The 22,405-nt window shown below is 42.9% G+C and overlaps 1 protein-coding gene across 1 annotated transcript in view; it reads right to left on the bottom strand.

The window, feature by feature from the left end:
- The window catches only part of Kek5 (leucine-rich repeat, immunoglobulin-like domain-containing kekkon 5 protein), a 49,610-nt gene that overhangs the window by 26,074 nt on the left and 1,131 nt on the right, over window positions 1-22,405 (bottom strand). The window contains exon 2 of the mRNA XM_076323027.1: window positions 11,473-11,537. The gene's annotated coding sequence lies outside the window, so the exon portion shown is untranslated. The remainder of the gene's footprint in view (window positions 1-11,472; window positions 11,538-22,405) is intronic.

Consider the following 22,405-nt stretch of genomic DNA (forward strand, 5'->3'; position numbering starts at 1 on the left):
GTTCGATTATCGATATATTCGATCTATCCCTACACGTGGATCGCTTGCTTCTCGGTTGCATCGTTCCTTCGCGAAACACTCGAGAATTGAATTAGAGATTGCCGTGGCACTGATTACATCAGAGATTGAAATTGTGGTATCGTAACATAAATTTGTTGCAGCGTGCATTGATGCGCGAACAACATCCATATTTGACTTTTACGAACCGTACTATTCATTTCTGAACGATATTATCAGGAACATGGGTGGGACCTAGGAAAACGATCGAAAGGTTTCAAAGAACGAACGATCCGTGTTCTATTGAATATAATTGTTTTGCTTCTAAAAGAAATTCCTTCGTACTACTTCTTCCTACACTTTCACAAATCATTTGTGTCATATTTTCACGACACCTGAACATACACCAAAAAAGTGAAAAATTAAAGAAGAAAAAAAACGATCGAAAGGTTCGAAAGAAAGAACGAACAGTGTTCCCCTTGGATCGATTCGAAAATTGTCTAGAATGTGCACCGAATGGAAAGGCAGTGTCTTTGGCAAGAGGCTCGAGACGGATGACCGCGAACAGTAGCAAGAAATTCGATCGAGAGAAACGGGCGCTAATAACAGCGAACGAACGGTTCCCGTTGGTTGCGCTTGCTTACGGTTACAGCCCGTGTCACTGTAACGTGACAAGGATACGGTGAAACCGAGGCGATGCCCTAGAAGGCTTGGAAGCGAGGTATTAATATGGGCGCGTAGTCGATACACACCTGCTGTCTTCCTCTCGGGACGACACCCTTTATGTAACTAAACCTCTCATCGTGTATCTGGTGCGGCACGTACGTACGATGGGGCGTCGGGGCGCCGTGTGCGTCGTTTCGCCCGCTCACCAGGAAACAGGAGAATACTGCTCGTGATTACGAGATACAACTGTCTCCAGGGAGGTCCGTAAGGAAGAACGATGTCGCGCGGAGGGAAGGTACACGTAGTACGGGGGTTACACCGAGGATCATATGTGCGGTTGGTGTCCTTTCAGTGATCTGTATCCCTACCGTGTGTACTGCGCGAGCTTTCCCCCAAATGGCGTTTGCTTGTGACCGTGGTAACCGAGAAAGAGTGTTTAATTCGGTAACACCGGCCAGTCGGAAGTCCCACGACGATGGGCTGGCTACCTACACCCCCGACACAAGAACCGAGTGTACACGATTCTTTATATACATTAAGAATCATAATACGGGACATCCGTGTTTCGTCGAGGGCCCCCTTTGTGTCGCTTAGCTCGAAGCTTTTCGAAACAGCTTTCTTCCCTCCCTCGTTACGATCCGGCTCTTTTATTTCTCCAGCGAGAAATCCCGAGTCTGCTTGTGTTCTTATGGCTGCTTCTGTAACGAGTCCTGGATCCTGCTCGGATCCTGTTAACGACCGGCCGCGATTTGGCGGTAATTTTCAAACTGAGGTTAAATCGCTGGAGAGTATTAATCCGGGTAACTTGACCCGCAAGCACGGCTGGATTCTTTTGGGAGTAGTTCCCTTCGATGAAGATTCGTCCGAGCTTGCGCTTTTGGTTTTACCTGTACAATGATGTTGGATTGGACGATAGCGTCTTGGTCAGGATTGCTATTAATTGTGGCGGTAAGATGAAATTGCTGAGAGACAGTAAATCCGAGTAATTTGATTTCCAAGGTGTTGGATACTTTTGGAAATATTTCTTTTTTGTCGTGAACAAGATTCGTCCAAGCTTGCGTTTTGAGTTGTACTCGTGTAACGATGTTACAGGACAAACGTAAATTATTCATCCGACGAGGTAAATTATTTAACAATGCGACGAGATGCTACAACCTGGGACCCAGGTGTATCCGTCTTTAAAATTGTAGAGCTGCTCTTAAATTTTAACGCCGAACCGGTAGGTCGTGACGTAACTAATACCGTATCGATACCAGAGCGGCGAAGTATCATTTTATATTCAACAGTTTTGATACTTACGCGGAAGTCATCGATACGTATCAATTACAACGGCACGAGTGTACTTGGTATCAATTTTTGACACCGATATTTTTGTAACGTATACCGATTGTTACCTATAACGTGGTCGCGTTACCTACAATTGGTATTCAATTTTGTAATTACTCCAAGTTACATCCGTTCGTTCGCATTGGATTAGATTTCTTTCTTGTTCCTTGTACATTTGCAACGATACTCGGAGCATTAACGGTAATCGTATCAGTTCCGTTAACGACTGTCAAATAGTAACACGCCGATACACGAGTTAACAAATTGCAATCGAGCATTCGTAAGATGAATCTTTGCTCGTCCTTTGCATCTTTAATTCGTTCCGTTTCGATGCAAACTCATTTTGAAGTTGTTTCCCTCCGCAGCATCCTTTAAAATCCCAACGCAATTCCGTAACACGGATGAATTTTTACCGAGAACTCTGAAACACTAATTTCAGTAAGACCCCTTTCCGAACACGTTCCCATCCGTATGCGAGTTAATTCGGATAAACCGCACCGCACGCTGCGGATCGTATCCTAATTATCTCCTTAACACAGCACGTCGTATGTAACATAATAATTACCTACGCGAGACTCTGGCATTAAAACGAGCCAGGTGAGCGTATATAAATCTGCCAAAAAAGAACCGCCGGCGTAGCTCGACGAGGTCTGCTAAACGTTACACGAACGAACGAATCGGTAGCTCGCGTTCACCTTGCAATCGTCGGTTCATTACTCAGCTACGAGGCAGCCTGTTAAAATTAATAACGGTTAATTCGATAACAGCTCCCTTTCAGCTGTAATCACTTTTTAACGAAGACACGAGCAGCGGCACGCCGATTGAAATTGAGATGGAAGACGAGGCGTATCGCGTTCTAGCGAAAAGTGCGTATTACGCTACCGTAACGTGGCCAGCTTCGAAGGGGTACGAAAGATTTATGCGATTTCCAGCGTACACTTACACGAGGGAAATTACGCAGTCCTCCTGTGTGATCTCGTTTTCAAGCACGCCCCCAAAGGAGATATTTGATCGACGCGGCGTTGCAGTTCCCGGCACTGTAATTACGTATCGCGGGAACGTCATAATGAGGCGCGAAACTGTGAAAAATGCAACCACCACTTTCAGAGAGTGAAAGAGACAGAGAGAGAGCGAGAGAGAGAATATTAAAATTATTACGGAAGTTTGGCGCACCGTTTCGTTCGTTAATTCTCATTCGAGCGAATTGAAACGCACGTTGTCGAGGATTTCTACGGTTCAACGTCTTCTTCGTCGATAAGACGGTTCGAACATCGCATAATGTACGAAACGTCTCGAGCTGAAGTTACAGAACACTTTGCACAGAGTGTTAAAATATAATTCAATTTTATTTCTAATCATCGTTCTTTGTTTCTGCGTTTACAATAATTTCCCATCGGGGTGAATTTTCCTCCAAAGAAAATTATATTAACAGAAACATTGCTCGTGATAGAATATAAAGAAACACAGAGAACTATTTACAAACAGATGGATATTTGCGCGATAAAATTCCAAATGTATAATACAATGCTTAATAAATTGACAGTATTCTTATAAAAGTAGAATATAAACGTATAAAGAATCGTTTTTTATCGTTACATTAAAAATCAATGAAAAGTCACTCTCTCGAAAGAAATATTCAATAACATTCGATCTTCGCTGAACCGAGTAAAATTCCTTGCTCGATGCAAATCGAAGAGTGAACCCTGTCGGGTTTGAAAGAGCAACGTTGTGGTTCAAATTTTTCATTTAACACTCTGTGTACCAGAACCACGTATAAATTGCGCGAAATTACGAGCGACGGTGAGATCGTTGCAGGAAGTTCTTGTCGATTTAAATTCCCGATTTAGATTCGCTCGGTGTTATTGTTGCGAAAATAAATCACCGAAGCTGAATTAATCCGCGAGTCTTCGCTTCGCTCCGGAACGGCGCCGCCGCCGCCGTCGCGTTCCTTTAAAGTGACTATCGCTGGAATAATTTTAGTAATATTATTTTGGAATCACTGACTCACGTCGCGAAATCTCTCACGTCGACGACTCTCCCCCGTACATTTTGCATCGCGAAAACCCGCGTTTCGTGCCACTTGCCTCTCGCCGCCGGTACGAGGAATCTTTTGTTTCTAAAGATACACACACGCTCGTCGCGAGGAAACTCGCGGAACTAAGAATAGTTCCGCGCTTTGTTATTGCCGCGGCGTGATTGAAACGGGGCGAGAGAGTGGGCGGGGACAGGGGGGACTATAATTTCTGTTTCTATCTATCTGTAAACACAGACGAGATACAATAAAGTGCGCAGATGTCAAAGCAGACGCAGCTGCGCTCGGTAGAAAACTGGTATTTATCATCGGATTGCTAAGATTACGTGGACGATCCATCTAATGGGATATCCCTCGAGATCGACTTCGTTCAGCTCGATCCAAACGAGTACGTCTGGGAACACGTCGAGATAGGATGGCTATTGGCTGGACGGAAAAATATAAAAAAAGAGTACACGGACACGTTTCGATAAACTGTGAAATATACTGCTGGAAATAATCGAAGGATCATCTACTCCGATGAAACAGTATCCTTTTTTTTTCGTTGCTCTTTACAATTTGTCCAGCGGGACGTTAGATGAATCGTTGTATTGAAGTTAGTAACGAGAGCAGGTGGATTGTTCCTGGAAAGAACGTCTTTGTGAGTTGCGTTTTTATGTAGGTAAGTTGAATGTTACTTGTACGAACTAAATATTTGGTGGAGAGTCTACTAGAGAATATTGTATAGATACTATTATATTTCTTTCATTTTGTAGGTATGGTTTGTTTACAGATTATATACTTAAGGTTGTACATATTTTAAAAGGTACTCGTGTACATTGTATTAAGTAAATATTCGGTAGAGATTATATAGAATATTGTATATAATTATATGCACGTATACGATACAGTATTATACAGAAATTGTTTCTTTTCTCTTTTCTTTGGGGCAAGTAAACGACAAAATGTCCGTGATACTTTACTGCGTTTATTATGCACGCGGTTTAAAGACGAACATACGAAGACATTCATAATTATTCGAACGACAGCCTGTTCTAATTTCACTCCGGCTAATAACTACTTGAAAGATGAATATTTTAGCCATCCCCGGTCACAGAATTGTAAAATAGAGCAAAATCTGTCCAAACTTTATTCGGGAAACGAGTCACAACTGCTGGGTTATTTTACGACGAAATTGGAAAAGTGCTTGTCATTTATTAATTGTGGTAAAAAATTAGTTCTTTTTCCTAAGAAACTATTTCAATTTATAATATAACAGCTCGTTCGATAATCGGAAAAATTGAATATTTATATTATATTCGTAATGACAAATAAAGTGATAAGTAGCTATAACTGTGAACAATTGTTTACTCCAAAAATGAATAAATACGAATTTTCCTCGTCAAATTAACGAACACGTTTCAAATAAAAGTTTAACATTTTCGACCTAAAAAACCAGGTAATTCTCCGACAAAAAACGAGTAATTCTTTTTATAGAAAGAGTTAAAATATGATTTTCAACGCGTTCGTTAATTTGATTTGAAATAAATATCGAAGAAAAAGTCTTCTCAAATGTAACTCGTCAATTATTAAATACGTTTCGTAAAAAAAGTTTCGTCCCATTTCCCTCAACGAGTCGTTCGAATAATTTCTTCGTCGGTGTCTGTGCGCCAGTAATAACGGTTAAACTGTGCGCCCGCGCTAATGATGCAAATGGGTTAACCACGTGACAGGGGGTCACAAAATTGTAAAAAATCGATCGATCCTCGTTCGATAGCAAAACGAGGAAGAAACTCGCGGACAACGAGTGCAGCAAACTCGACGCGATTAATGACAAAAAAGGAAAGATTTCATTCGGTGGAAAAAGCGTGGCCAGCAGCGAAATTACGAAGAAACGATAACGAGCGTGTTATGGCAGCGGACCAGATAATGAGAAAGTCGAGCGTAAATCTTCGGTTGCGACGTCGTTTAACCAAGAGGTATACGAGTTTTAAATCCCCCGCCACGAAAGATGGCATGTCCACGCTGATTTTCATTTAGCACCGTAGGAAAAGTTTATTCTCCTAACCCGGACCCAACGACGTGGGAAACACGTAATAAAAAAAAAAGGAGAGAAACCACTTTTTCCAGCGTACAATTATCAACGATATATCTCTCTCCTCGCTGGTTTCACCGAAAGATAAAACGATAACCGAGAAACGACGAAATAAAGGCAAGAAATCAGAATTCATTTTAACACTTTCAGGTACGGTTGCTAAACGAAATAACTAAAACTAAATAATACATCAATTATATATTTAATTATAAGATGGAATATTAACAGTCTCGTTTTCCAATTTGTATAGAATTATTTCAATCTTTTATGATTGAAAAATATCTCACCGTGGATATCAGGGTATTAAAAAGGTGAGACATTTCTTAAGACACTCCGCCCCTCAAAGAGTCAACCCAGCTGCGAAATCGGCTCGTTTTAAAGTCCGATTCTCGCGTCAGGGTGAGTTTTACGGATGATTAAGGGGCTTGGTATTTTTCCAGCGATTATGAATACAAATGGGGAAGAAATCAAACGGTGAGTAAACCGTCGTGGGTAACAAGTACCTCCTGTCGGGTCGCGTGACGTAATAGAACATCCCCGTTACTCTCGATCTCGTTAAAATTCTATTGGAAATCGTTACCGGCCGACAACGGCAGTGTTCTTTGTCGCGAGATGTAATTTACCGACGAATCGCGTAAAGACGGGAGCTTGAAAGATTCGTCGTGGGTAGACGGACCTTTTTACACCGAGCCATAATCGTTCGACACCGTTTAACATCGGACGTTAAGCGAGATTTACGAACAATGTCGCTTATTAGGCGATACACCGTGTTACGTTACAGATACGCAACATTCTGCGCAACAGGATCGCTAAACGAGGTATAACTCGACGTCTTAAAAGGGACCTCGTGGTGGGGGTACGCCCCGCCTCTTCGCTCACTAGGAAGAACACGTGAACTCGTCCAATTCTTCGATGATAAGATCGTTGCAGAGTGTTATATTAACGTTATTCGATGATAACGTTATTCCAGAATTTTACGAATCTCGAATATTTCCTATCGGTTAATAACGTCGAGGAATTGAACGTTGCAAAATATCAGTGTAGATATTAACCTCTCTATTCTTTGGTAATACGATACTTGGTTCTTGATATCTTTTCATAATCTCTGTGAAGCTTCTAGCCGTGACGAAAACTTGTACAAATTATTGCGAGACGCAGGAACGATTTTTAATAAAATATCCCATCTGTTTCGCTTAACAGATCTCCCGTTTATTATAATTCGCGCAGGGATTTAATAAATTCCATGGAAGATATAAATTGTTTAGTAATTGACGGAAATGCGCGTGATAAAAATTTGAAACGTAAAACATTCCGTTTAAAATTGTTCGTCCGAATAGATTTATTCGGTTTTATACGTGACGAATGGTATCGAACGTGTTAAGCAGCTTTGCCAATGTACACAATGTAAAATTTTTTCACGGGAAAACACTTTTGTCTTCCGTTCGTTCGCAAACGCTACAACGGCTTTTCAAACATGGCGTTCCTTTTACGTCGTTCGTTCTATGGAAAATAAAATTTTCGAACGTTCAACTTTACGTTGAAAGTTCGATTTGAAAACCTTCGAAGCTCGACGAATAATCGGGTCACGTATCGGGGATTAGTAACCTCTGTAACAGTTTAAATCTCTGCGATTTGAATATACCTACGACAGCCACGGTTCCAAGGACGCGTTAAAACCTAACCTCAAAACCATCGAAGCTTAACGAATGATCTGGACAACTGTACCGTGGATTAATATTCTCTGTAGCGATAAACGGATCCGGATATCCGTACCAGGGATTAATATTCTCTATAGCACCGTGAATCTCTGTAATTCGAATATACGTATAATAAACAACGGTGTATAATCGGCAAAAGTACCGAGAAAAGGTACTCTGTCGTTCGAAAGTACAATTTTCTCGCGTTTTCAGCGAATCTTTGCCACGAGATTGAGTCTTTTATCGTCGAGGGAACGCTTGTTGGAAAAATAAGAAATTCATCGTCGGAAATCGTTCGTGAACGAAATGCATCGTCGGAGTGCACGAGGCCCGTGTACTTTTCGATATCGAAACGCATCTAATATAGAGCAAGTTTCAGCCAACTTGCCGTGAACAGACGGCCACCTTATTCCACGGAAGTTTCGAGTTCTCTGAATATTTACAGTACCGCGTGTCGCGGCTGGGAAATTGCGTAAACTTTTCAAATAAGTCGGACGATCGTGTAAATCATCCGCGAGCGCTATAAGAAGAAACTCGCGTCCCAGGAACGTCGATCGAAAGCTCGTTAGAGATATTTCCGGAGCTAGATGTACGAGATTAATTCTCGAAACTGCCGGCACGACTCCGCCGCCAGATTTTCTTCCACGAATTTTTCATCCCTGACAGGGTTATCCTGCTGTCGATATTACGGATTGAATCCCGGATGAAATTAAAGGGAAGAAATTTGTCGCGGATCGAGGCTACCGATAAGAATTTAAATTCGCGCGAAATCTTCAACCAGGTGTTTGAATTTTCGGGAACGTTCAGGATGTTGAGATTGTTGGAAGATTTAAATATTTTCACCGCGATGAAATATTCCTTTCGCGGGGATTGGCCACGACATGGTGACATTGTTTGCATCGAGACGATGGATATTTTCTATCGGGAAGGTATCAATCGTAATAAATTCCAAACAATTGATATTCGTTTCGAGATATACCAATAGAATTTCGGTTTGTCAATTATAAATAGAAAGCAAGTATATCGTAAAAGTGTACCTTGCGTTTGTACGAATTTCATATTTGTTAAACAGTTTAAAAAAGGTGAAGGAGATTCGCAACTACTTCCTTTTCGTAGATATAAAAACATAAAACTTATCACACACCCACGCGCGCGTAGTAATCAAAAGGGGAAATTGTCGATTGCCGAGAGATTACCTTCGAACTTTCAAAATGTCCCGATACACTTTTAAAGTGAAACTTTCCGCGTACCTTCACCTACGCGAACCACTTCGATTTATCTTAATTCGTTCAAGAGGAACGAATGCGTAAAGAGCAAACAGAACCAGAAATCCAAAGTACATAGGAGGCGAGGTACGGCTTTAAATGGCGTTCTAAAAGTCTAACCTCGATTTAATTTTCTACGTTTAATTCGACCGTTTGCTTTCGTCGAATATCTAGACAGAAGAAATCAAACGTTTCGCGAGTGTACGGTATTGTTGAAAAAAAAGTGAAACGTATTACTGGCCAAAGTCTGCCGACGGAAGTTTAAATTTATTCTACGTACGCTTTAATTATTTTTCTTCTCGTAGCCGCGCGCACACCGTGAGAAACTTTCAGTCCCGACTTAAAGGAACGTTTCTTCGGGTTTTTTTTCTTTTTTTTTTTATTTCTTTTTTTCTCATAACGAGCGGCTAGGAGCGAAATTTATTTTTCAAAGCTCCGCGGCACGAGAGGGGCGGGTACAGGAAGGTGTGGGCGTGGGGAGGAGGGTGGTGGGGGTAGGTAGGCGTGGGCGGTTTTTTCTTCGGCGCGATCCTTTGATCTTTCAACGTCACGGTTAGAGCGTGCCAGTCTATCGGGCACCGAGCGCAAATGAGAAACTTTTGATTCCCTGAAATATTCAGAAATCACGTCGTGTATCGCGGAGGTGGGGGCAGGGGAAGCTACGCTTGCCTTCTATGGATCGAAAAACTGCTCGGGTAGAGATTATTTCTCAGATTACTTTTACCAGGCGATACCGGTCGTTTCTGTGACGAGGGTAAATCGGTAGGTGGACCCACTTTTTTCATCGTTCGCCCAGTATTTTCCAGGAAAATTAAGACACGAATGGGGAATCGTAACATTTCCCGAAGCGTTTCGTTGCAAAATTCATTGCACGATGTTCCACGATGTCTTTTGATACCTAGTCACGGGGGGCGTGTCCACATCTCCCTCGTTGATCGTGACATGCGAATTATCGTGACGACGCTTAATTCTCGTTTCTATTTCCCGAAAGTGGATATTCAACGATGAACCGGTACACGATGATGCAACCAATCGTGTGGAATCGCTTACGGATCCTCGTTACCTTTCGAAGCTTACCTCGAAGAAACGCGAGACGAATTTCGGATACTACAAAACGGGGTGATGTCGCTTTGGTGTCTCCAATAGAGCTTTCATCGATTTTTCTCGTAAATTTTTCAATCGTTATTATCTACCATGGGGATCTCTCTGGTCAGAAATGAAGAAAAACTCTGGCTTTGAAAAAACGAAGATCCAAGGATAAATAAAAGTAGTTAATAATAATAATAACGATAACCTATACTAAATTATAATTTGATCCCAATTATCGATTAGGAATGCTCTTGGAAAATCCTCCGGATTGTGTTAATCGTTAACACACGTGCACAGAGTTTCAAATATTAATATTATTTATCCGACAAGCGTAAGCTTCGAGCAAAGAAACTTCGCTCGAAAGTTTTAGCTTGTTTTCGAATAAGAAATTATCCCATTCTCGTTTTTACCACAGTTTCCGGAGCCCCTTGTACAAATAGCCGCGGTATAAAGTGTACCGTTTTTTTTTTTTTATCGTTTTTATAAGTTTTACATCGCAAACGTTACGGGTCCACTTTTCTGTTTAGAGAAACAACTTACTTCACCGAATAAAAGACGAAAGGTAGAAGCGCCGAGTAAAACGCGGCGAAGTAGAACAAAATACAAATACCATGGCTGCGTGGAACAGGCGGGAAACTTTGAAATTTATCGATTTAATCGTTTTGGATTAAGGAAACGCTCGGGTAAGAAACGCGGCGAACTTCTCCCGGCAAATCGAAACTGTTGGCTAACAACGGTATTACGAGCAAACGAAAAAGCTGTAGACGCGAGCGTGAATGTATTCGGTCGAGTCACCGGTTAGTTTGAATCCGGCAGACTCGTGGCGTTTCTACGAGCATTGCCTTCGAACTTCATGCATAACATCCGATGTGTACAAATAGACTGTACCGCAGGGGCACAAGATATATTTTGCGTTCGGTATCGGTCAGTTGCGATTTAAGTTCGCAGCAGTTATGTTCGTTCGAAACCAGGAAGCGTAATATGAATATGCAATTTCGTAAATTAATAACGCAGAGAAATCAGATTCGTTTTATATTTATATTTCCGGCCCCTTACACTACTCTGAACATTTAAAGAAATAAATGTGTACAAAATTATCGCTTACGCAGGAAGATGTGTATTTCTTCCAAGATTTCTTCAAAAAATGTTCAATAAATCGTGTAGGGACATTGTGGACGTTGGAAATTATTTATCATGCTTCGAGTAATTTTAAGTCGTTAAAATCACTTCAGTTTTATACTACCCTGATTGAACATCGTTGAACACAAGTGTGGTTAAAAAGTACTCTCTGCATTATTTAACACAGTAGTTGTAGTTGAAGCTTACCCTTAACTTAGACAGGAGCGAGAAATCCGTGACCGCCTTGAGCGTCACTTTGCCAAGAGAATGTTCTGAAATGCAGAAGAAAAACATTACCACGATTGTCATGAATTAATGATTACACAGAACAATGAATAATCGTCGTATTCTTAGATAAACTTTATTTATACCGTTTTGGACCGTGTCCTCTTTGTCAATTAATAAGTGTACGATAGGAATAAAAGTAAAAGAGATATTCATTCATCGATTTTAGATTATACGTATACAAGCGGAGATGGGCAATATTTCTATCCAGATAAATGTATCGAATCGCGAACAAACGATAAACAATCTTTCATCCGCTACTCGTTAAACAAAAATTATAATTTGAAATATAGAACGAAATATTTCACAAATCCAATCGAATAAACGTCGCGAATAAATCGCAATACATTGCTTCTATCCGCTTAAAAATGTTTTATACGAATGAAACGTTGCCAATCTCCGGCTAATACATGGTGCGTCAAATGCTTGCAAACTAGTCCTTTGGAAACTATTAAAGATATCGTTAAAATTCGTTCTCGATGCTTTACGGTTTGTTGGAACTCTTGCGCGATAATATTCGATGCTACTGACACTTTCAAAAGCGTGAACACCTTTTACTATATTTGAAAGAAAATAGTATCCAAAATTCTTACAATTGTGCCTTTCGTATTGTTTTTCTACAGTTAAAGCTACCATATAAATTAAGCTATAATATAAAAGATTCCTGTATTTCTTTGGTTCTCTCCCAGTGGAAAACCTACATCGATATTGCAAAATTAAAAGCAAGAATTTCGGGACGTATATCATCCACGCGTTTCAAGTGTGCAAATCGTACGAAAGAGTTCGTTATGGTTAAACGAGTTACTTTAACCGGAATGAACGCGTCTATTGTGTATACTCGGCACCAATGGATTCGCTCGATGCAAGAGGGTAGATTTACCCGATCGGTAGGTAAATACTGCGTTTGCACAAAGAAGTTCCGTCGTTTCAATCGTGCCTATTGGTATCGATCGAGCGGAGAAGATCGGGGAGTGCGGCTCATCGGTCACTTTTAGCCCAAGTATCGCGTAAATAATGCAATGCGGTGAATGCATTCTGTGGATCCCATTTCACTGGGCAAACTGCGCAGGGAAAATGCGCCGAGGACAAAGAGGAGCTTTTTCGCTGCCGGTTATGAGACCGAAGGGACCGGGAAACGAGCGATATGAAGTTTTTGTATGTTGCACGGTTCGGCAAACAACGAAACAAAAAACTTTCTATTAAGGGGGAACAAAGGGGATTCCGGTTCGGAGTCTATTTTGCGAGTTACGTGTCGCGTAAGCCGCTTTACGCGCCAGGCCAGTTTCAATTTAACGTCGCGCGCCGAATATTTCCGTGGGAATACGCGTATCTCTATACCTGGGGCCTGACTCCGCGAATACCCCATAGATACTGTAACAATCGCCACCTCGATATAGGTGGCTTGGTGTCCTTCGAACTTCGATCGGAGAATTTTCGCGCCCAAGATCGCGCGGAGTAGTTGTACCTCAAAGTGGTAGGGCGCGCCTCCTGGCGGAAGCGTCGAGTAACTAAAGAGAACGAAGAGAAAAATGGTAGAAAAAAATGTGGATAAACGTCTGATCGATGTAGCACTTGTAGATGTTTGAAAACTGTAGGTTTTTAATTGATCAAAGCGAACTTCAAAATCGATTTATCTTCAAAAAGGGTTGAAAAATGCCAATACGTATTGAATTGTTTGGAAAGTCGTTTCGTTTTCCAAAATGGAGAGTATATAATTGAATAAAATGTTTGTACACTCTGAAAAAATCGTGTTTCTTTTTCATTAAAAAAAGAAAGAAATGTATTTCCGAACAACCCAATAGAAGGACCTCTACTAACGCTCGAGGGACCTCGCTAGATTTTAATATTAATTTAAACGCGACTGTTCGTATCAGTGGGAACGCTTCGTTGCGCGAGCATCGTGTTCCGCGAACGATAGTGAGGATCAGGCTTAACTTTTCGGCGCGTGCGCACGGAACCGGGATGGGTGAAACTACGTGTAGCGACGAATAGTAGGCGAGTCGTTTGTCTTGGGAATTGGAACGGAACCACGACACCGCGAAACTTCTAGCGAACGGAACTCCGAATGTTACTATCCTGGAACGAGACGGAAGATAAGAAAGTCAAGTCTCGTTGGCCAACGATGGATCCTTTCTGTTCCCGCGAAACACCAGGAAATGGATTCTTCCCGGACTTATCAATCGTCGGTGAATGAGAATTTTTTTTTATTCGTTATTCCGTAAGATCGATGACTCGCGCGGGGGATTGCACCAGCAGTATCTCCGTGTCTTCCTCGAATTCGACGAAATACATCGCTGAAAATTAATAACCATGGTTATTACACGTCTACTGGTAACTGAAAATCAAAGACGGAGAAATTTTTGTTCGAATTAATAGACGTTGGTGAATAATAATAGTAATTTGTACGTAGAATCGTGAGAAGGATCGATCCATTTAAAAGAAAATATACGATTCTTTAAACAACTGTCTCGAAATTCTTTTACATATTCCCGAACAATTTCGAAACAATTCTTGCGGTGTTTCTGTCTAAACGTTTAAACACTGGAATTTGTCTCGATTGAACGAGACTCTGTTTTCAATACCATGAGATCTGTGGTATGTATCGAGTGTAGTTACCGCATGCAACACGAATAACCCTCGAACTAGGTAAACCTCGAATTATTTCGATCGGTGTACTCGATCGAAGATATTGCACCAAGTCGTAAAGCTCTTCAAGTTTCGCGAGCATATTAATCGAATACCTTGCCACGAATACGTTCGAAGAATTATCGACTCGGTCTGATTGAACGCGAGATTGCGATGCTTCTCTGAATCTTTCGAGGGAGATCCTATTCGCGCTAAAATTACTATTCCCTCTATTCGTCGTTCCCTGAATCCAGGAATGATGGACTGTTTTCAGCGAGAGCCGAGCATTCATTTATTAAGCAAACCTACACGCGCTGGTGGTAGACAGATTTTACGAGGATAATCTAGCCGCTCTCCAACCTACATGCACGCGCGTTCACCGTAATGTTTAATTATTTCGAAGACTTACGATTGCACACGGTGCACGCCACCCTATCGGACACTCCAATTATTCGTGTCTTATTGCGTCCTTTCTTTCCGTATTATACTTCCCTGAACGAAAATAGAGAATAATTCTTTACGTTCTTCTACGTAACTTTTGCGTTCGCACTCGTTAAAGGTACTCGAAGCCGTACAGCGACTCCTCGATAAAAGTTACAAACTGTGCTCGAATTTCAATATCGCGCGAGAACTCGTGATAAAAATATTGAAACTAAACGTAAAATCCACGGATGAATTTTGGCCATATTCGTACGTTGAAACACATTCCTAAAAATATTGGAAAACAAACTTTACGTAATGTCTTCGAAAAGAAAATTTACCGTTCACGAGACAGGTGAAAGTTGTCCCAATTTGGTGAAACTTGGCGTTATTGAGACACCCCTTATCAAAATTCGAATCGTAGAACAAGAGGTTAAAAAATCGACGATATTCTCCACGAAAGAATCGATTTTCAAAAAAAAAATCGATTCGACGATCGTTTCTAATTCCCTCGTATATTTATACGAATCAACGAACGCTTCTTGCGCGTAACGCTCGAGGAGACCGCGCGGGATTTATTCCGCTTGAACAATGGGAACATCCATCCAATCTGCGTTAAAGGGTCGCAAGAACCAATGGAGACGCGCAAACTTCACGCGAGAAGAGAACAGTGAACGAAAAAGCAACGCGTAAGCGCGGCTGCATCTTTCATGGGCAATTCCACGCGCGATAAAAGTTTCTGCAGCATCCAGTTGTATAGGTGCGGTGTGTTCTCCGTGAAACGTTGACGTAAATACGTTTTGAGCCGTTCCCTCGGCTGTAATCTAATCTGTCGAGGAAACTGCTCGTCATTTTCGATAAATCTTGCACACACCTAGCTGTAATTCGATTGGCCCGGAAGTGTGGAAAACTTGCCGCGCTTGTTCACGGGGTCAGTGAATCCGAGCGGGCGAGGAGGAATTGCTTCCGTCGAAACAAGGCCGGGACGTTTCTCGCCGGATCTCGCAGCCAGTCTCGAGGAAATGTTTCCCCGTTGTTTCGCAAACTGCCCTGGTACACGACTTCGTCGAGCAATTTGTGTCCGGGTAATTAAACGAAAGAATACGTTCGTTTAGGAAGACGCGACGACTATTGCGGCGGACGCGAGCTGTTGGACGTACAAAGATTAAGGAAAAGTATGACAAATCGGCGAGAGGAGCGCTACCCTTTCCAGAGGGTGAGAAGATGTACAAGGTGGTCGGTGATTCGTGGCGCGAACGACGCGTCGAGGACGGAACGAAGACGAAAATCGAGAGGAAAGTTTTCAGTTTCGCGAAAAGGAGCATCGAGAGTCGAGAGAATCTCACGATTTATCGTGGATTTTATTACGATAATTATATTACAGGGGAACAGCGGAAGATGAGACGAGACGCGTTCGATCGTTGTCTCGATTCTAATTGTAAGTCGAGAAGAACGAAATTGCATCGGAGAATCTCGTTTTCGTGAAAAATGTGCTCGAGGATCGATCGAGTGTCTCTCCGATAGTTGCGGAGATCACTGTTTGTATCGTAACGAAACTGTGTTACAAAGGATGAAACGAGACACAGAGTAAGAAGAAATAAGAAATTTTTGAAGAAAGAACGGAATAAAGGGAGAGACGTTGCTTGCGAGAGCAACTGTATCCAATTCCACAGAATGAAAGTACATACATAAACACAAACACACATACACACATGAATCAAGAGACCTCGGTCGTCCTTGCCTTGATTATAATTGCAGCAAGTACCACGGGATTTCTCGTTGATAAAAGGTGTCTCCATAATTCTGCTAATTAATTCGTGAACATTTTTAACGCCCGGCAGATCGGTTAAACGACTCGATAAAGAAGCCGCGTACGCCTGGAATCTTGAATCGCGCGTACTCGTGCATAATTAAACCGGAAAGTAGAATGTAATCTCTGCGCTGTCTGCGCTAAGCTCACCCGGCTCGTTATACGTGCACCGTGTATAATACAGTACGTAAGTACCATCGATTCTATATTGCCGTGCTTCGTTAATTATTTAAAAGCTTCATCAACTTCTGCGAAACTTTGCTCAATTTTTAAATCGTTCTCGTCTAACAGAGATTACTCGATCACCTGAGTTGGCGAGCGTGGAAACAACGTTTCGTGGAAAATTATTTCAACGATGTCGCGCGAAAAATAGTTGCCACGAGTCTGGAAAAATTTACACAATCCTTTTACATACGGACAGAATGTAACAATTGCAAGTATCGTCAATCGGGTATTGAATAGGGAAGTCGAGCGCGAAACTCGCGCTAAACCCTTTGAAGCGTGCACGTGCTTCATAGGAGCTCGATAATTAATTACTCCTGACTTATTAACGACGAACTCGTAATGGCTGTCATCGAAGAGGAATGAATCGGTCGTCCAGGGGCTAGTAACGCAGTTTCGGTAATTTCGCCGATCGTCGTTTAAACTGAGTTAATTTGATGAGAATTCATTACTCACGTCGCGGCACCGAGACTAATACGTTGAATTTCCATCGAATTTAACCGCGAGCGTATCGCGGAAACGGGCAGACTATCGAAAAATAATTTGCCGGTCGATTAATTAGCTTTTCGATCTCGTCGTATTTATCGTCGTAGATTTCGAAATTGAAAATTCTTACCAGCGATCTCGTGGTTCCATCTTTTGCGCAATGATCGAACACTTTCGTTATTCGAGAGCTCAAAACGAAAGAGAAGCCGTTTGGCGCGAAAAAAAATAAGTCGAATAACATTTTTCCCGTACGTGCTACACTTGACGAGAAAATTGATTTAGAGGACTCGCGTACGGAGCAGCGCGTTAAGCGCTTGAATCTCGGTTCCACAGATGTCATTCGAGTTATATTCTCGCGCGAGTTAACCTCAACGCTGCACGCATTTCGCTTGATAAAATGGCGACAGTTTTCAACCTCTTGGGAAACGATTGGAGAATTATTTTGAAACGAAACAAAAATTCGAACCGATATCCCGTACGATCTTCCGATAAATTTACCGTATTACATTTTCGGTGAATTTAATTGTAAATATTTGTTCCCACCGGTCGCTTTCGCGCAAGAATATTTAAAAAAACCCAAAGAAGTAAACGTGCGTTTTCTACGTCGGTCGATGTAGTCGATTCGAAACAAAACGATAAAGAAAGATACACAGCCCTTGTCGCTTTCTTGGAAAACACCCGCGTAATGCAGCGCGGGAAACGTTCAATTTGAACCGATTTAGAAATTCACCGCGATCGAGAATATAACCTCAAAATTATACTCTACGCAAGCGTACGTACGTACAACATACATTATACACCGGGTGGTATTTCGAAATAAGAATGCGCGTAGTACTATACCGCGGCAGTGAATAGAAAAATTCTATATTTATTCTAAATTCTTCACTTATTTTCCCGCGAAGAATCGCCGCCCTCCTCCGTTTGTAGCGTAATGCGGTGCCGCTCTCGGTAAGAAACGGCAGGGTCTCCCACATTTTTTCTCCTCTTTTCCACCGGGCCGCTTCTTTTTTAACTGCGTGAAAAGAGCCACCGGGCGAATTCCTCTTTCTTCTCTCGATTTCAAATGCGAAACATCTACACGTCGAGCGAGCGAGCCGGCAACCGCGGCCCTTCTTGCCTTCGTAACCGGCATAATACGAATTAAATTATTTCTCAGACGAAACGGAGAAGGAGGTCAGGAGGAGCACTTCGGGGAACAAAGAAATACCGCGGAAGGGACGAAACGCGGCACGATAGAGAGAAGGGGTGAAAAAGAGAGGGGTGAAGAGTGCGGAGTAGCTGCAAGAGAGAGTTGAGGGGTAGAGGGCGAAAGAGAGGGATGAGAGGAGAGAGAAAGAGCGCGGAGAGGGTAAAACAGAGAGACGAGAGGAGAGAAAATGAGTGTGGAGAGGGGAAAAGAGAGAGGTGAGGGTGCAGAGAAATGGGGAAGAGTGTACAGAGGGCAAAAGATGAGAGAAGAGAGAAAGAGTGTGGAGAGGGCAACAGAGAGAGAGACGAGGGCAAAGAGTAAGAGAAAAGGGAGAAGAGCGTGTAAAGGGCAAAAGGGAGAGGACGAGGGGAGAGAGAAAGAGTGTGGAGAAGGGGAAGAGTGTGGAGAAGGGTAAAAGACAAAGATGGGGGGAGAGAGAAAGAGAAACAAAGAGGATATTTCCAGTAGTGGTTTCAGAGGGTGGGCACCGGTGCCGTGGAGTACCGCGAACGACCCCGGAAGACGGAAAAGAAGAAATGAAAGAAAGATAAAGCGTCGCGTTAAATCGGATACTTTATACGTGTAATAAGCTGCAGAAGCGCGTACTTATGCGCGGCGGGTGGGTGTTTCACGAGAGCTATAACCATCAGGAAGCGCGAAGGGAAAAGAGCTTCTTCGCTGTTTGATTATTCGCTAGACGAAACCGAGACACCGTTGTATCCGAGCGTTTTTCCTGAATACGGCCGTGTTTCGCTCTTTGAAAAAATTTCTTGTAATTTGCGCTTCGGAGGTTGCGCGTTGCGGATGGTAATAGGCGCCCCGTTTAGCGTTTCTCCGTCGATGCACCTAACACCGTGCGCGTTCGCTTCGAGGAGGATTAAAGGTGACGCTACGAGAACCCACGGTTCTTATTTCCGGAGTTACCTGACGGGGGGCGTGTCGAAGAGGATCGTGTCGGTGATTATCAGTACGTCGAGATCGGTCGAAGAAACGTGGAATATGCGAAAATTGGTAGGAAAATTCGTTTTCGAGTCGCAACGGGTGCAAGTACTGTCCACGTCTCGCAAAATGTCACTAGGTACAAAAATTAGTAGATTCGTTTCCAAGTCACAACGTATAAAATATACAGAACAGAATTTGCGCGCCAGTATAATCCACAGAAATAATTTACACTGGGTAATAATCTCACTTCCACGAAAGACAAATTTCCGATTTCCCCGTATGTTTACCTACGGTAAGTATTTTAAATTGCAAACGACAATGAAATTGTATCCGAACGAAAGAACACTTAATTGTTTTCCCGTTACGGTGATAAGAGAATTTCGATAAAATTCGTCCCTCTTGTTTAAATTTCAATACTCGAATGAAACTCGAGGTTCGTCGTGGACGTTGACAGAACTCGCGACAACCCGAAGAACGTTACGTTACGTTACCGTGTAAGCTTCCGTGGAGATGGCCGTAGGTGTCGCGTCGATCGTCCTAACCTCTCTCCCGAAATCGAAACGAGACCGTGTATCGTTGGTTGGTTCGCGTGGCGATTCGCTAATTCAATCACGAGAAACGCCGAAAAGGGGTCAAAAATAAACGAAATAAAAAAACCAAAAGGGAACACCGAAACGGGTCGCGTATTGTTCGGTGTCTGGATGCGACCCTCGGGGGTAGCGCCATTAAAACGCGTTGTGTTCCAACTCCGACAAATATTTGCCAGCGCGAAACAGGAAGAGACTGACGGACGTACACCACCGGCAGCGCTCGCTCGCTCGCTCGCTCGTTCGCTGGTTCGTTCGTTCGTTCGTTTGCTCGTTCGCGCGCAATGGAAAAACCACTGGCCCCGGCGATACGGGATCGATAGCGCGTCAGTTATTTATACCTCGCTCGTTAATCCTTGGCCGGTGTGGTACACGGGGACCTCGATAATGCGTATAATTCGGCTAACGGTAAATCGTTGCCAAGGATCGTCGTACAACCGCGCAAGATGAACGATGGTCCCGCTCGGTGCGGCGGCGAAGCGACGACACGTACATCTGTAACGCGCTTGTATCCGAAATTGTGCAAGATATACGAGGACGCCGCGACGTATTTGCTCGCTCGCTCTGTGTGCTCGAAAGCGTGTGTTTTTTCGAGAGAGAAAAACAGAGAGAGAGGATAGAGAGGGGACCGAAAATAAAAAAAAAAATAAAAATGAAACTACTCGTCGAAGACCGCGTCGATCGTATCAATGCCGCGGACAATATTGCGAGAGGAAATTATTGTCAGTGATCGGTGAAAGATAGAGAGGGTGAGTGGAGAAACGTGTCGGAGTGAAAGAGGAATCGTCAAATTTTTAGTAAACTCTCTCTCTCTTTTTTTTTCTGTTTCTCTCTCCTCTCTCTCCCTCTCTCTCTCTCTCTTAGTCGCTTTCAAGAGAGAAAATGTGATACCGACGGAGTCACTTTCCGCATAAAAGCCTCTGATCTTCATTCGCTTTGATTCCCATAAAGTACACGGAGGTCCGCTATAACGCGAGCTGCGTTAATCACGGGGCTTCCTTTGAATCGGACCTCTTTCCACTGCCCGTTGATTATCGTAAATGCTGTTTTCGGTGTTCGCGGGGCATTAATTTTCACGTTTCTCACGCCCCCGTAAACGATTCGCGACACGTTCATTTCGCGTTTTCGGATCACATATGTTACGGTGCTGGCCAGGAACATTCGTGAATCCACTGCCTCGCAATTTTGATAAAGTTTCGTGGATTTCCAGAGCGGTTCGAAACGTCCGCGTTCCTTTTCAACGGCGGAAACTCGAGTTCCAGGGGTGAAACTACCCTGTGAAGTTTCATCCGTTAATAGTATCTCGGAAACTATCGGAGATACAAGGTTTTTTCATTCTTGCGCCAGACGAGTTGGAATATATTGGGTTGTTCGAAAAGTCATTTCGTTTTCCAAAATGGAGAATATATAATTCAATAAAAAAAAAAAAAAACAAAATGACTCCGAACAACCCAATATAATGTACTATTGCCCGATACGTATTGGCTGTTTTTTAATCTATTGGAATGTATGCTAATATTGTACTAATCGCAACGTCTGTTGTATACATTATGCATTTGTTTCTCTTCGGTCTCGAGTTTGTAAAAATGTAACGTTGATTTTAAAATCGATTCGCGAACAGATCCCACGGTTCTCCCGTAAGCAAGGCGCGCCGAGTGCGCAACAATCCGAAAACAATTATTAAATTCTTCCTCAATGTTCAACAGAACGAAAAAAAAATTAGGAAAAAAGCAACTAAGTGCACCGCGCGTTCGTGACGATAATCTGGTTCGATCGAAAGAACCAACCGGTTATCGCGCGAGTACTGTATGCACGACGATTATTACAGTGTACCGAGAACCGAGGAATCGGCACACGTGCAAAAATTCTTGCGCAACTCGGCGCTCGAAGGAAGCATTATCGACAGTATACGTGACAAGATTTCTCGGGTTTCTCTGTGAAACTGGAATTCGATTCGAGGCGGCGCTGGCGAAGGAAATAGTAAGTTTCCATCTCGTTTGTCCCCACCCCCGTTGTACCTCTAGCCGTTGGTTCCACGTCCAACCCTCTGCCACGGCGTAGCTTTTTATTCGGGCGGGTAGAGGAAAGTCAAGTACCGTCGACACTTTTCGCGCGGTCCGACAGAGTTCTTCTGTTCAAATTTTTCCACCATATCTCTTTATCCCGCGAGCTAACCCCCCCGAATAGTCTCATCTCTATCGCCTCGAGCCACCTTAACACCTCACTTGTTCCGTAGAATTGATTTCAGGTGCATAGACGCGGGAAAGTCAGTGTTTATTCAGGAGCACTCGAGAAGTCCCGAGATGGGCGAGATTGAAACCGAACTATTTTCAATCGAGGTACTCTCAACCCGGTTTCTATACTTTGCAAATCGAATTCGATTGCCACGATATCCTCGATTCAACGTAATCTGCTTGTCCTGTCTCTCTCTCACTCGTTCCTTCTCTGGTCGAGCTCTCTTCCTCCCTTCGACGAGGTTTGACCCGATACGAGTTCCTAACTTATTTTGTCGCGAATCGACGAATTATCGACGCGCTATTGAAATCCTCAACGGAAAACAATTTTCCGTTTAGG

The sequence above is a fragment of the Ptiloglossa arizonensis genome, chromosome 11, assembly GCF_051014685.1.
Source record: "Ptiloglossa arizonensis isolate GNS036 chromosome 11, iyPtiAriz1_principal, whole genome shotgun sequence".
NCBI classification, from domain to species: domain Eukaryota; kingdom Metazoa; phylum Arthropoda; class Insecta; order Hymenoptera; family Colletidae; genus Ptiloglossa; species Ptiloglossa arizonensis.